This window comes from Hipposideros armiger, unplaced genomic scaffold (genome assembly GCF_001890085.2).
Source record: "Hipposideros armiger isolate ML-2016 unplaced genomic scaffold, ASM189008v1 scaffold_273, whole genome shotgun sequence".
NCBI lineage: Eukaryota > Metazoa > Chordata > Mammalia > Chiroptera > Hipposideridae > Hipposideros > Hipposideros armiger.
Window position 1 is genome coordinate 830342 of NW_017731623.1, and position 15177 is coordinate 845518.

The following is a 15177-nucleotide window of genomic DNA, read 5'->3' on the forward strand; positions in this document are numbered from 1 at the left end:
CCACACCTGCAGCCCTACCTGCCATAGACCCTGTTGGTTTTCTTTTGGTTCAGACACAGGTTTTTCTTACTATAGAGGTTACCCCTCTTCTCCCCCATAAATCACACTAAACCAGTGGGTCACTAGAGTAACCCTTATCTTAATTTTGTTTTTAGATTCCAGTTTTACCTGTAGGCAGTTCCTCCATTCACGCTTCTGCCTGAAAGCATGCTCTCCAACAACTCTAAGATATGCTATGAGATCTGTGCCTGACAGAAACGAATATTCTCTGATTGCAGGGCCTCGGTAAATTTTATGAGTGAAATATATGGACTTCAGTGAATGGAGCTTGGCCTGTCTATTTTATTTGCTGGGAGTTTTAAAAAATTGCTTCCTGGTGTGTCAGCTGTGTCCTGAATAAGTGAAGCTGCCAGAGGGCTGAGTTGCATGGATGCCGTTCAATGGAGAGTGGTGCTGATGAGAATCCAAAAACATGGCTTCATTTCTCATACATGTGGACTGGTTTCCACATGGGTGAAAGCTTAGAGCCATAGTCACAGATGAGCGTTAGTGCTGGCTTATTGCATATGCAATGAGCTTGTTATCTTCGTGCAGGGCTTTTTGTATAATGGTTTCTCATGTGGTTTTTCCACAATTATGCTACTGATCTATCTCTTTTAATTAAATATAGGCTCCTTGAGGTTAGTAATGATGCCCCATTCATCTCTGTATCCCCAGAAACCAGCACGAGTCCTGGGACCTAGAAGATGCTAAATGAATGTTCATTCAATTAAACAAGGAACACAGCAGTTATATAACAGATGATGTTGGTTATGAGAGCAGGAATGATACAGGATAAACTCTGGGGAAACTCACAACCATATCACCTTCACATAAAACAGATCACAAACACTTTTTATTATGTAATTTAGCTATTTCAGTTATGAGCCATTTGAACAGTCAGCAATTGTTCCATTAATGCTGTAACAAACTACCACAAACCTCACTGTCAGCAACAATAAAAATGTATTCCTTGCCCAAGCATGTATGTGTCATTTGGGATTTGGCTGATCTAGGTTGGGCTCAGCTGGGCTTGCCTCCAAGCTGTGGGTTTCATCATCTAGGTCAGCTCCACAGAGCCGTCATCTTTCTTGGACCAGAAACCACATGTGGCAAGAGGTGGGAAAGCAAGAGAGCAACTAACCACACAGACTCACTCCAAAGCCTTTGCCCACGTCATCACATTCACTGACAACCCAAACCAATCAGCCAAAGGAATCAGCATCACATGGCCAAACTCAACATCAATGGAAGGGTATACCTTCCGGCACAGTGATGCTATCACATGTGATGCTATCACGGCTTATGGGCGAATCATTGTGTTGTGAAGAAGTCAGTAATAGGAACTGGTAATTTAATCTATGTCAGCACATTCACTAAAGTATAAACAAAGGGACAAATTATCACACACATCCCAGGAAGCATCCTTCGTAGCTGTATTGTAGGGATTCCCATTCATTCATTTTATTCTATGTGATGTGGTTGGTCCCTTGGAGTGTGCACCTGATAGGTATAATTATCTGATGATTTAAAGCTGGACAACATGAGTTTATGCTTGTAATTAATTTATCTCAAATTACTAGAAATGCACACATGACAAAATTTCTATATAAATATAGAAAAATAATTCCAATTAAAATCTTGTTTAGAAATAATACATTCTGATGAAATGACTGTAATGTTTCCAAAAACAGAAGTTAAAATAGGGCAACTTTATCAATTTCTTCTCAATAGAGTTTTAGCTATGAGAAAATATTCAAACCTATTTTTTCTTAAAGGCATTATTTAGCATAGATTTGCATAGATTTATCATAGAGCTATGATATGCATAGATTTTTCTTTTTCCCGTAGAAAACATGGAGGGGCTGGCTGGGTGGCTCAGTTGGTTAAGAGCTTGCTCAAGAGTGTGAGCTCTGAGCAACAAGGTCGCTGGTTCAATTCCCGGCCTGAGCTAAGCTGTTGCTGATTTGCCAACAGGTGGTAGGATGGTTCAGCTAAAAAAAAAAAAAACATGGAAAGGAAGATATGATATGACCAAGTATGAAAACTCCATTAATCACAGTGGAACTAATGTGAATGAAGCAAGATGCCTAGATTTAATAGGTTGTGAATTTGAAGTTTCAAGATGACAAAGAAGGTTCATAGAAAAAGTGGTATTGGAGCAAAAACTTGGAGGAGAGAGAGTGAGCTTTGTAGATATTGGGGGGAAAACATTCCAAGACAAAAGGAAGGGGATTTCAGAGGTTCTGCAGCATAACAATATCCTCTCTGCTCTAAGAACAGGAAGGAGTCCATTCAGGCTACAGCCAAATGAGGGAGAAGGAGAGAAGAAGTAAGAGAGGTAATGGCGGGCCACTCAGGTATACATGCGAGGTATATAGTCCACTCTGAGTCCTGTGACTTTTATTATGAGAGAGATGAGGGTTGGCCTTTGAAGAGTGTTGAACAGAGGAGTGAGGTGACACTGGCACCTGAAAGGATCCCTCGGAGTGCCATGTTGAGATAGACTGTAGGGAGCCCAGGGTAAGAACAGGAGACCTTTCATAGCTCTCTTGCAACATTCCAGGGTGGAGTCCATTGTGGAGTGATGTGTGTGTGTGTGTGTGTGTGTGTGTGTGTGTGTGTGCGTGTGCATGTGCATGTGTGTAAGGGCAGACAGAAATGTAAAGGGCCAGATTCTGCTTCTGTCTTGAAGATGAACCTGTAGGGTTTGTAGACAGATTGCACATGGGGTGTGTGACAGACAAATGAATGATGACTCTGAAATGCTTGGCTTCAGAAATGAAAAAGATTGGCTTGCCATCAATGAAATGGAGAAAACTGCAGATGGAGCAAGTTTGGGAAGAAATATCTACAGTTGTTTTGGACGTGTTAAATTTAAGATGTTGATTAAGCAATCTGGTTGAGATGTTGAGTAGGCCATTGTATACACAAGTTTTGAATTCAGAAGTAAGGGCCAGATTGGTATAAAGATGGGAGTCATCATTATATCATAAATATTTTAAAATTTTCCTTTTATAATGGATGCATAACTTACTTAGAATTAGTAATTTTTATAAAAGACATTTTTAAGTATCTTAAATATATTGATATCGAATTTTGTTGTTTTGTGTCAGAAAAGTATCTTTCCTATGATCCTGGTTTTTGAGTTTTAGTTCCCAATCTGTGAATTTTCCATGTGTCCTTGAAAATAATTCACTAGTTTAGGGTATATACCATGACTTTTAATTACAAAGTTCAAATCTGTATGCATTAACTTGTTCCTATTTTATCATTTTTGAGAGAGGTATACCATACCCATGCCCATAATGAAAGATTTTAAAAATTAATTTGTTCTCTCATTTTTTATGCTTTACATAATATTGGGTTGTTGGAAAAGTCATGATGCATTTTTGCAATGAAAAACATAGAAAAAATATGTCATGACTTTTCAGACAACCAAATATATATCTATATCTATCTATCTATCTATCTATCTATCTATCTATCTATCTATCTATATATATATATATTTTTTTTAAAGAAATTTTATTGAGGAACAGTGTGTTTTTCCAGGGCCTATCAGCTCCAAGTCAAGTAGTCGTCTTCAATCTAGTAGTGGAGGGTGCAGCTCCTTGGCCCATGTGGGAATCAAACTGCAAACCTTGTTGTTATAAGCCTGTGCTCTAACCACCTGAGCTAACTGGCTGCCCTACATATTATATTTTAAGGCTTTGTTAATGAACCTGTATCAATTCAGGACTGTAAAATCTTCATGGTGAAATGGTCATTTTGTAATAACCTTTCTCTAATAATGTATTTAGACATAGAGTCTTTTTTTTTTAGCTTTCTTTTAGCTAGTATTCACATAGTATGTCTTTTTCTATTCCTTTCCCTTAAACTTTCTGTTTTCATTATATAGCTATATTTATTCATCTAATATTATTAGTCATTTAACAAGAGAGTTTAATTCATTAGCATAATCATTTGTATTAAGATTTATTCCTTCAGTTTTCTTTTCAATACCATTTACTTGCTCTCTTTATCTTTCCCTACTTTCTACTAAGTTGATCAAATTTAATATATTCTATTTTTCCTTCTAAGCTGATTTGGAAGTTACATATGCATTCTCTATTCTGTCAGTGACTACAATTAAGTAACATAATAGATAAACATTCTCTACCTTCTGGAAGAGTTTAAGAATGTTAGAATTTCTTACTTCTAATTTTCTCCTACACTTTCAATCTTTATTTGAAAATGTCTTCATTCTCACACTTCAGCAATGCTTTAGTTAGTTACCGAATTCTTGGTTGACAGTTATTTTCCTGAACATTTTGATTCTATTTGTCTATTCCCCATATTTTATTGCATTTGAAGCATCTACTGTGAATCCGATTCTTGGTTCTTTAGAGGTAACATATTTTGAAACTTCGACCGGATCAGCTTTTGAAATATTCTCTTTATGTTTATGTTCTGCTGTTTAACTTATCATATGTCTAGGTGCAAATTTATTTTATTTCTTGAACTAGGGAATCATTTTTTCACACAACAAATTGAAGCCTGCTCAAGTTATATTCTCCATCAAATGTCAGTTCAAATATGTCCAATTGTTCTGCCTATCCATCCACCTAGCTGAAGTAATAGATAACTTCATTTCCTTAAATGAGTTGACACTGAAAATAACACTGACACCCATAAAGGCTATGTAAGTTCCTGCTACAATAATAATGATAATGGAAGATGTAATGATGAAGAGGACATAAAACAGGAAAATCATTGATACCTGAGGATTAGCACAGAACAAAAAGCATGAAGATCAGAGTGGGGTTATTCAGTCTAACCAGTACGACTACACTGGTTATTTTGGTCAACATAATAATAAGCTCAAGAAAGACAGTGGAGTTCAATGACGCCATTGATTACATGACCACATGGAGTGTCTTAGAGAAGCAACACCTGCTCCTAGCCCTGCAAAGCAGGTGAAAAGGTAGTGCCAAGAGTAGAAAGTATAATATGAGTAAAACAAAGTGAAAATATTAGGTAGAATTACATGAAATTGTCATTTTTTAGGCCAAAAGTGGTCAATGTTGGCAATTTCATATAGTTCAACCAATAAAGCCAACAAAGAGCCCAAGTCCTTCTGAACAGTCAGACGAAAACATTTCCTTTCCAATAGGGTTTCAAAAGTATAGATATGAAAAGAACAGAGAGTAGAGTAGAGAGAGATAGAGTATAGCAGAGAGAGGAAAAATAGCACTGGCAATAAAGGAAATCCATTCATTAGAAGCAGATTTAAGTAAATGGAGACATATCTGATTTACCAATTAGGTATTTTCAGCACCTCAGAAGATAAAGCAGGCCAACAAAACAAATATGGGGGAGGGTGATTCAAAGTCTGGGTTGAGAGATTATTTACAACCACTAGGGTCTAAAATATGGTAGCCATTACTTGGTGAAGAGGGATTGGTCATTTCAAAAGCTTTTAGCCTTACTACTTATTGTAGTAAGATGTTGGTTATATTAAAAATAGTTCACATGAAATATTATTCTGGTTTACCTCAACTGGCATAATCAGGTAAGTCAGTTTTATAAAAGGAATAAATAAACTTTTGCTTCTGACAACAGTCACCTTCAAAAATTCTCTTACTGATTACTATGATTTCAACTTAAATGGGCTCACTTAAAAACTGGACTGCAAATGGATCAGCAAAGGCAGTGCAGTTTTGTGAAAGATACGATATTACATCAGCTAAGACACATCAAACAGATGTGTATTCCTATGTTTATAGTGCAAAATCAAAGGAAGGCTAGATGTGACTGCAACTTCCTTCTCTACCAGACTAAACTGTAACTGCATAACTAGAGTGTATCTTAAAAGTATGAGCCCCCAAAGTAAGAGGACCTCCCTGAAAGGAAGATTTCAGTGCAGAATGCAGAAGAGAATGTTCTGTTGGCCATATGCTCTGTGGGTGTGCCCTTGGCAAAGTACAGTGTTTGAAAGAAACCAAACTTCAGTGTGACACACGTTTTGTTTTCCTTGTGCCGCAGAAAAAGCAGTCGGTGAGAATGATTATTAAATTATATCATAGAACATGGAATATCTGTTACCAAAGACAAAGCAGGGTTTGGTAGAAAAAAAATTTTTTAAAGATTTTATTGGGGAATTGAGAAAGGGAACAGAGTTGGGGAATTGGGGAAGGGGAACAGTGTGTTTTTCCCAGGATCCATCAGCTCCAAGTCAAGTTGTTGTCCTTCAATCTTAGTTGTGGAGGGTGCAGCTCAGCTCCAAGTCCAGTTGCCGTTCTTCATCTAGTTGCGGGAGGGCACAGACAACTGTCCCATGTGGGAGTTGAACAAGCATCCTTGTTGTTAGGAGCATGTGCTCTCACCAGCTGAGCCATCCCGCCTCCCATTGGCAGCTCAGCAGCAGCTCAGCTTGGGCGCAGCTCAATGGCCCATGTGGGAATCAAACCAGCGACTCCGTTGCTCAGAGCTCGCACTCTAACCAACTGAGCCACCTAGCTAGCCTCCCCTTTTTTTTTTGTATTTTTCTTTTTATAACTATTTTACAATAAATGATGCACTGATACCATCAGCATGCATTTTCCCTCCCCCAGCATTCATATCTTATGAAACCAGCAATATTAATAATAACTGACATTGAGAAAAATATCTCTGCCTGGCACCTTGCTTAGCTCCTTAAGTGCATTATGTCATTTAATCATAAGCATGGTCTTCTGAGTTCAGTACTGATAATGTACTGACAAGGAAAGCAAAGCTTAGAGAAGTTGTGTAACTTGCTAAGGTTCACGTTTACCTGCAAATGTAAAGTTCTTGCTAAGGTTCACATGGCAGAGCTTGGATTTGAACCAAATCCAGACTGTAACCAAAAGCCACTAAACTTTCTCCAGGAAAATTTCAAAATCTGCAGTCAATCATTTGTAGGGACCTATGTCCACATCCTAATTCGGATCATGTAAAGCTAACAATGACAAATTCTATCTTGGTAACATGAGTGGTGATTTAGTTTTTGCAGAATTAGATGCTACTAAAAAAAATATGTGAGCTCAAGGAATTTGTCCTTCATGGACAACTTGAGTAGAAATTGTTTATCTTCACTTGTTGGTGTATGCTTGCGGATGTATGTTTTTCTCCATTGCTAATATTGCATATTATCTTATTATCACACAAAGGTTGATTTATAGAAAAATAAAATTACGTGTAAGCACTTAATCATTTAGAAGTTTATAATTTTCAAAGTATTTGGTGACATTATTATTGTCATTATGACCTTGAAACTTTTCATTCAATTTGTAAATAAACTTGCCAATATCTACTATTGGGCATCTTGGACCCAGCTTCTTAATGTCAGGTGGTCTAATATTATTAGTCTGTGGAAACCACAAGCTAACTTGTGGATATAAGGAAAAGAAGAGTTATTCCTTCATCTTTTATGCTTAGAGCATTATAACTCTATAGTAGAAATAACATATACTTTTGAATAAGAAGACATATAAACTTAATCAATTCATAATGCCTTTGTGTTAAGCTTTCACATTTGTAACAAGAAAATATAACAGCTTTAATGTATCTAACTGTTGTAAAAATTAAATAAGATTATGTGGAGCATACCTTATTAACAAAAGAATATTTCTCAATTTAAACTAATAATACATGTGTATGTTCTCATTGCGCCAAACTAAACCAATTTCCTTGTACATCATTTAAGGAAGAAACACATAGAAGTGAGTCAAACTACCGACATAGATTCAAGAAACAGTGGATCCAATCCAGGTGACTTGTGAAGGGACATTAATGCATAAAATATGTAAAGTGGGTTTTAATTTAAAAAAAAAAAGTGTCCAGATGGAGGAGTTGGGAGGGTATATCATCTGGGCATCAGTTAAGAAAACAGAAACTATCCTAGATATTTGAGGGGGAAGCAAAATTAACGTAGAGAACTAGATACTTCTAAACCTTTGGTAGGCTGGAGAAGGACTTCTAGGATGGCTGTCCAAAGTCTCAGGAAATCGGCATGTTTCAGGGATCACAAACAAATTACTGCTGATCATGTCAGCTGCCTCCAGCACCGAGGCAGGTATCCTCAAGGGAACACCCAGAACCATAGTAAACTCCAAAGTCCACTACTGACTATGTCTCCAAAATATAAAGCTTCTCTCCTTCTTCCCAGTCCTACAGAAATACCTGTCACAGTGTAATCTAAACCACAAGACTGCTGATGTGCAAGTTTCAGAAAGATATTTTAAGACTTCCAGCCTTGGCTGAACAAGAGCGGGTTTAGAAGGGCAGAATGGTGCTGAGTCCCAGAGGGAATGCTCAGGAAAATGAAAAGAATAAGTAGAAATATTGGGACATTGGAAAAAACAAAACAAAAACTAGGTGTGTAATAAGAGATACAAAAAGGTAAATCTATTTGATGTTGACTCCAAGAATATTTTCTTTTGTATGAAACAAGATTTGTGAAATTGAGGTCAAGAGCAAAGAAATTCATTTCTCCTGGGCTTTAGAGTGACCTTTAAAATTAATAGAAACACCATTTATTGATTTTTTCATTTAAAACGAGCTTACAAAAAAATAACCTAGAATGCATGTATTGGTAAAATTAGAATATTAATATTATGTTTTTGTGGGCGGTAGAGAAGATTATAAGGGCTGTTATGGGAAGATGGAGGCAAGAGCATTGAATAGAGATTTCACCTATGATGATTTATTCATGGACAGTAAATGGAGGTTTTAGTTGGCTGCAGTGAAAGAAATGACCAAGCAGGGTAACTGAAATCACATCTTCAGATAAGCTGAAAATTTTCATCTACCATATGGACATTCACTAGGCAATGCCTCAAGAAGATAAATTTTAAAATAGCCATTTAAGCAAATTAGGTAGAACCTTGGAGGTAATTACAAGAATAAAACCAGATAGTATTTATATCTGGGGAGCAGATAAGAGTCAGAACAGGGACTGTTACTTTTTATTATAAGGCCATGCATTTTAATTCTTTTCAAAACATTAATACATTATTTTGACTAGTGTAAAAATCAGAAGACAATTACAAACCATTCAAATCAAACAATAGTTTTCTTGAGTAATTTCTGCATGCCTGGCATGGTGTTAACAATTAGGCACACAAAATTTTGCTAATTATATTTTTTGTCCTCAAAATTTTGAAGTTTAGGAAGCCTAATAATATATGTGCAGATAAAGTTACAATAAATATGAAAAGTTCAGTATATGAGGTATATATTTAAGTCAATATTTTTTATGCATAATCTTAATATATAGTTAGTTATTTAAGTGTGTTTTTTAATAAAATACACTGCTCCATCCGTTCATTCCAGGAGAGGAATTGCAGCAATAAATCACTAGCTTTCATAATATATACAGCATAGGATCCTTGAAGAAAACTGAACAGCAGAAGTTGGTTCTAAATAATAATGTCTCATTCTGAGAATCAGACTTTATTAAACTCCCCAAATTACTAGAATAAAGTGAAAACCAAAGAAAAGAAATTATATTATACAATTTTTATGCAGAGGTGTGGGCAAGACTGATTTTTCAGGTTTTCAGCAGCTTCAATTAAAACTAAAAAATCTTCTGTTTATAATTTGCACTAGCCCATCTATAAATTTAACATGGAGAGAACTTCAGATTTGGGGTGTTAATTTTTTATTTTGCAAAATGAAAATAGCCTCATTTTATTATAAAAAACAGTTCATGCTCATTTAAAAATGTAATTCAAACAATGCAGAACAAATATTATGAAGAAACTAAAATCACCGCTATATTGTCCACTCAGATAATATTCAATGTTTTGGTGAACATACATTTAGGCATTTCTGCGTGCATTTATATTTATATGAAACCTATAAATGCATACAATTTTTGAAATTAAAAATGAGATCATATTCTACATGCTGTTTTAAAATATGCCTTGACAATCTGGTGTGGGCATCATTCCATGTCACTAAATATTGATTTACATATTTATTTCTGAGATTTTTTGGGGAGAGTTTTTTTTCACTGGAGCATAACACATCAATAGAAAAGTACAGAAGTTATAAGTGTGCAGCTAGAGGAGTTTTTACAAAGTGTACAGACCTGTGTATACAAGAATTATGTTCATGAACTTTCCACCGTGTAAGTGCACGGTGGAAAGTTTGCAGACTTAATTGTCCAACTTCATACACTACCTAGGCTAAGCTGTAGCACATTACCAGCAATCTAGAAGCTTACTCCCTAGTAGTTACTCCCTACTGACACCATTAATGATATTGTTCCATGGCTTTCACAGTTTATTTTGAGAAGTCAGTGGAGCCTGACTTTTGCTCCTCAGAGAAAGTATCTCCTCCCACCCCCAACATGACCCCAGTGACTTTCATTTTTCTCTGTTTTAGTTTCAGCAGTTTTATTGTGATGCATCTAATTGTGTGTGTGTGTACGTGTGTGTATTTTGTAACCAGCTAAGACATAGTTTTAGCCATTAGCTCTTCAAGAATTGTTCCTTCTCTGTTCTCTCCTCTCTCCTGGGAACCTTATTACATGTATGTAACGACTTTTCACCTAGACTCTTTTGTTCTCTGTATTTTCCATTCTGTTTTACTCTCTATCTGTTAGCATAGATGTTTTCTATTAACTTTTCTTCCACTTTACTGGTCCTCATGTCTGTGAAGTCTAATCTGTGTTAAGTCTACCTATTGGGTTCCCAATTTCAATGATTACCTTTTTCCAGCTTTAGGGTTTCATATTTTTTAAAATGCAGTTTTCTAATGATATCCTTTACCTTCGAATTAGTATATTGAATGTATTAATTACCATTATTTTAAGTCAGTATTTGATAATTCCAAATAAGTCAATTGTGGGATTGTCTAAATGGGCATTTTGGGGAGGTGGGGGGCAGGGTTCTATTTCTTGGACGGCCATGTGATTTTCTATTTAAATGCTGGACATTATTTTTTTTTTAAGAAGAGGCTCTTGATAATATCTTTTCTTCCTTTCTTTCATTTCATTTTCTTCAAAAAATTTTACCCTATTCTCTGCTAGGCAGCTTGGGTACCAGCAGGGCACCTTAATGCAGTCGGGGATGAATCCGCCTTGAGACTGGGCTGCAGCTTTTTTAGTAAGGCTTAGTGAACACCTGGTTCATGCCACCAGGAGTGAAGCTCTCCATGGGGCCTAGCTGAGACTCTGGGTGTTTACTGGGGACCCATTTTGGTGGGTCTTAACTTTAATTTTTTTTCAGACCATACCACTTTAAAACCTGTTGTTTTTTTTGTTTGTTTCTTTTTGGAATTGGGGGATGGGAACAGCGCTGAGGAATTGGGGGTAGGGGAACAGACAAGCTGCTGTCCTTTTGTTCTTCAGTCTAGTTGTGGAGGACGTTGCTTCACTGGCCCAAGTTGGCACCATCATTGGGCTCTTCCCGGGCGAGGCAGATCAGTCACCGGCTCTGGACAGCCGCTCACTGCGGCTACTGGCCACTCACGCTGGCTGCTGGCTACACACGGTAGCCCATGGCAACCCACTGCAGCGGGAGCGCAGCCTATGCCGTAGCAGGCAACTCAAGGCAGCCCTGCTCCAGGTTGAGCTGTTGTTCAGCATCTTAGCTGTAGAGGGCAGTGTCACTGGCCCTCATATGTGGGATCCGAACCGGGGCCCTCTGGTGTCCCAAGCCAGTTCTTAACCAATGCGCCACTCAGCCGGCCCTTTAAAACCTGTTTTTGTATTTAGCCATTTGTTGCTTATATTTCCAAATTCTCCCCCTGCTCAACTTTCAAATTTAGAAAATGCTATTTGGCTGAAAAACAGTGTTGCACTCGTTCTCTGTGTTTCCCTCTTTCTAGGATTTGGTCCCTTAGTCTGGTTACATAAAGAATCCCAAATACCACTTTTATCCCCATGAGATTTTCAAAAGCTTCACTCTCTTTTCTACTCTATATTCATGGCCTCCTGTTGTGTTGTTTCTCAGTTTCTTTCCCGACACCAAGGATCTTCAAAACACCCCTGGAAAAAGCAGCTCACAGAATGTCAGTTCCCCTTTCTGTTTTCTTCTCTCCTGGATTTTGGCTGCTTAAGTCTTGGTTGCTTCATCAGCTCTCTAATGACTTCAAATAGATGTTATCTGTATTTACCTATATTTTCTAATAGTTCTCAGCAAAAGCATTTTTCAACCCCAATCTACTCTACCATGGTTGGCCACAGAAGTACAAAATTATTTTTAATGCCTAAACAATTGCACATTGCATGGATTGTGATAAGTACAAAGTGATATAGCTTTTTCTATTGCTTTGATTTGTAATTAAATGCAAAAGCTTCTTATATATGTAGTGACTATTTTTTCTATATTTTATTTGTTGACGTCCTTTACCTATTTTCTATTACTAGCTTTTTCTTTTTTAATTATAAGAGCTATTTTTAAATTAAGGATATTAATCTTCTAAGTTTTATATATGTTAAAATTATTTTCCAAGTTTATTTTTCAATCCAATTGTGGTATTTTTGGTATATAATCATTTAAAAATATATGTGGCCTCTATTTTTCTTCTTCCATATGGTTTTGCTGTAAATCATTCTTAGGCTATATCTCTATCACCAAAGTTATGAGATTTCATCTATATTTCACATTTTATATTCAAGTCTTTGATACACTTGGAATTATTTTTATGGATGGGTGTAAAAACACATAACTCGTTTTTTCTATTTTTATAGAAATGGCTAGAACCACTTAATAAAGTATTTATTCTTCACATTTATTTTTCATATCAACATTTTCTTATATTAACCATATATTAATACATGTTAAGTTCCCACATAATTTTGAGACTTTCTATATTGTTTTATTTCTACAATCTTGTTTAATGTGTCTTTTAATATATAATTTGATATCTGAAAGGGTGTGTCTTCCTTTTTATTCTTTTCTCAGAATATTCCTGGACATGCATGCATGCTTAGTCTCCTAAATTAGTGTTATTTACTTTTCACATTTAAAAATAATTATTTAGGAATAATTATTGGGATTGTATTGCATTCAAATATTTACTCTTCCCATTTGGTGGAAATTACTGCTTGGGGAAGAATACATTAATCAGGTATTTTGCACATTAATTCATTATCCTTCTGGATTTTAAAAATCCACTGCATGACCTTGTTTAGTGTGAGCCCACTATGAATTATGAATCCAGTTTCTGAAATGATGCTGACATGATCAACTCTCCAAGCATAACCAAACAGATGAATCAAATGTCATTGTTATCTTACGCAATGTTGGTTTTTAGATTAAGAAAGTCTAAATAACATTGATAACAACAATAATTACAATAACAATAAAAACATAGTAATAATGACAAGAATAATTATATAGTGTGTTAAAAGCACAGGACCTTTAGTGAGACTGAGTTCAAACCTTACCTCCACTGCACAGTTTTTAAGTCTGGCATTGGGAAAATTACTATTGTAAGTCTCTGTTAACTCACCTTTAAAACAACGTTATTGTTATTCTTATTAAATGAAATGATCGGGTTGGTCTTAGTTGTTGTTCTTAGTATTATCAACATGGTATTACTATTGCTATTAGTTACTGAGTATGTATTAGACACTTGGCACTGTACCAGAGAAACTAAATAATTTATCTTCAGTTTTCACACATTTGGTATCTTAGAAAACAAATTAGATACCCTTTCCTCTTGTTTTTCATGGAGTCCATATGCAGAATAGAAACATTGCACACAGGAACAGATTCATCTGGACCTCAATATATGCAAATCAAACTTGGGATAATTATAAAACTCCAGCAATATTGTCTCATTTTCTGCATCTCTCTCTCTCCACATTTCTTGCTAGACATATTTGGATGAAAACTCAATCATCATTTCTTAGTTCCACATCCTCTCTCTACCACTCCCTTTGCCATTATCACAGTTGGATATTGAGGATAATTGGGGAACAAACGGATTTAGTCTTCAAGTGGGAGAATCAGCGGCAGGAACAGATGGACCATTTTAGGAAAAGAGATTGTGATTTTATGGGCCTCTCCAAAGCCACATAAACTAAAGAAGGTAGAGGAGAAAGGAAAATTATTTCCCAATGGCTTGTTTTTTCTGAGTTTGTTCTAATTGCATAAGGACACATCGCAAGCTATTCCACATCTTTCATTCAAATATGTATATTATGTAAGCGAATTCAAATTTATTTGTAGTTTTATTACTCAGAGATGTGTTAGGCTTTTTCAAAGTTTTTAGGTGAAGATTTGGGTAAACTTCAAAGAAAGAAGCATGGAACTTAGACATTGTGGTTATAATGGAGTGATGTGCTATGTGCTTAGGAAGGACGGCTGGTCCACCACAGAGCACTGTGTAGAGTGTTATGTTGTGGTCACCATGATCATGGGGCAAGCCTTTACATTTGTTGTTTTAGAAATTTAATTTTGTCAAGTAATTTAGGTTCCCTAATCAATATCACAATAGATTGATACAGAAACCACAAAGTCAATTTAGTAATTTGTATAAAAAAAAAAGTACCATCAAAGGGGCCAAACACTATAGTCTACTGGCCAAGGTCAGTATAATCCCTCCCTAGAGATTAATTTGTATGAGATGTTATTTGGCATTTGGAAGGTTTTGAAGTAAACATGGAGTGTTTATCAATTGTACCATCCAACTGTCATATCCTCTGGCATAATTTTCACCAGGATGATATGTTTATCAAACAGACATGGTATTGGGGTCTTCTTGAAGATTATCTTTTGTCTTGGAAAATGCGGGTAGCAAAAGTATTTGGGGCTCCCTTTTTCAGGTCTCTACCCTGACAATCATCCTTTTTCTAACACCATCTTCCTTCAGACAGAGCAAAACAACAGGGATAAGTTTTTGTTGTTACTGTTTGTTTTCCAGTCTTTCTTCTACAACAACACAATTTTAAAATAAAGACTTTTATAGGGCCAGCCGAGTGGCTTAGTTGGTTAAGAGCTCGCTCAAGAGTTTGAGCTCTGAGCAACAGCGGTTCGATGCCCGGCCTGAGCTGAGCTGCCATAAAGGTGGAAGGATGGCTCAGCTGAAAAAAAATAAAATAAGATAAAGACATTTATTTAGCTTCTTGGGCACTTTCTTACTATTACTTAGGTGTGAGTCACTTCTACATTTAGCTGA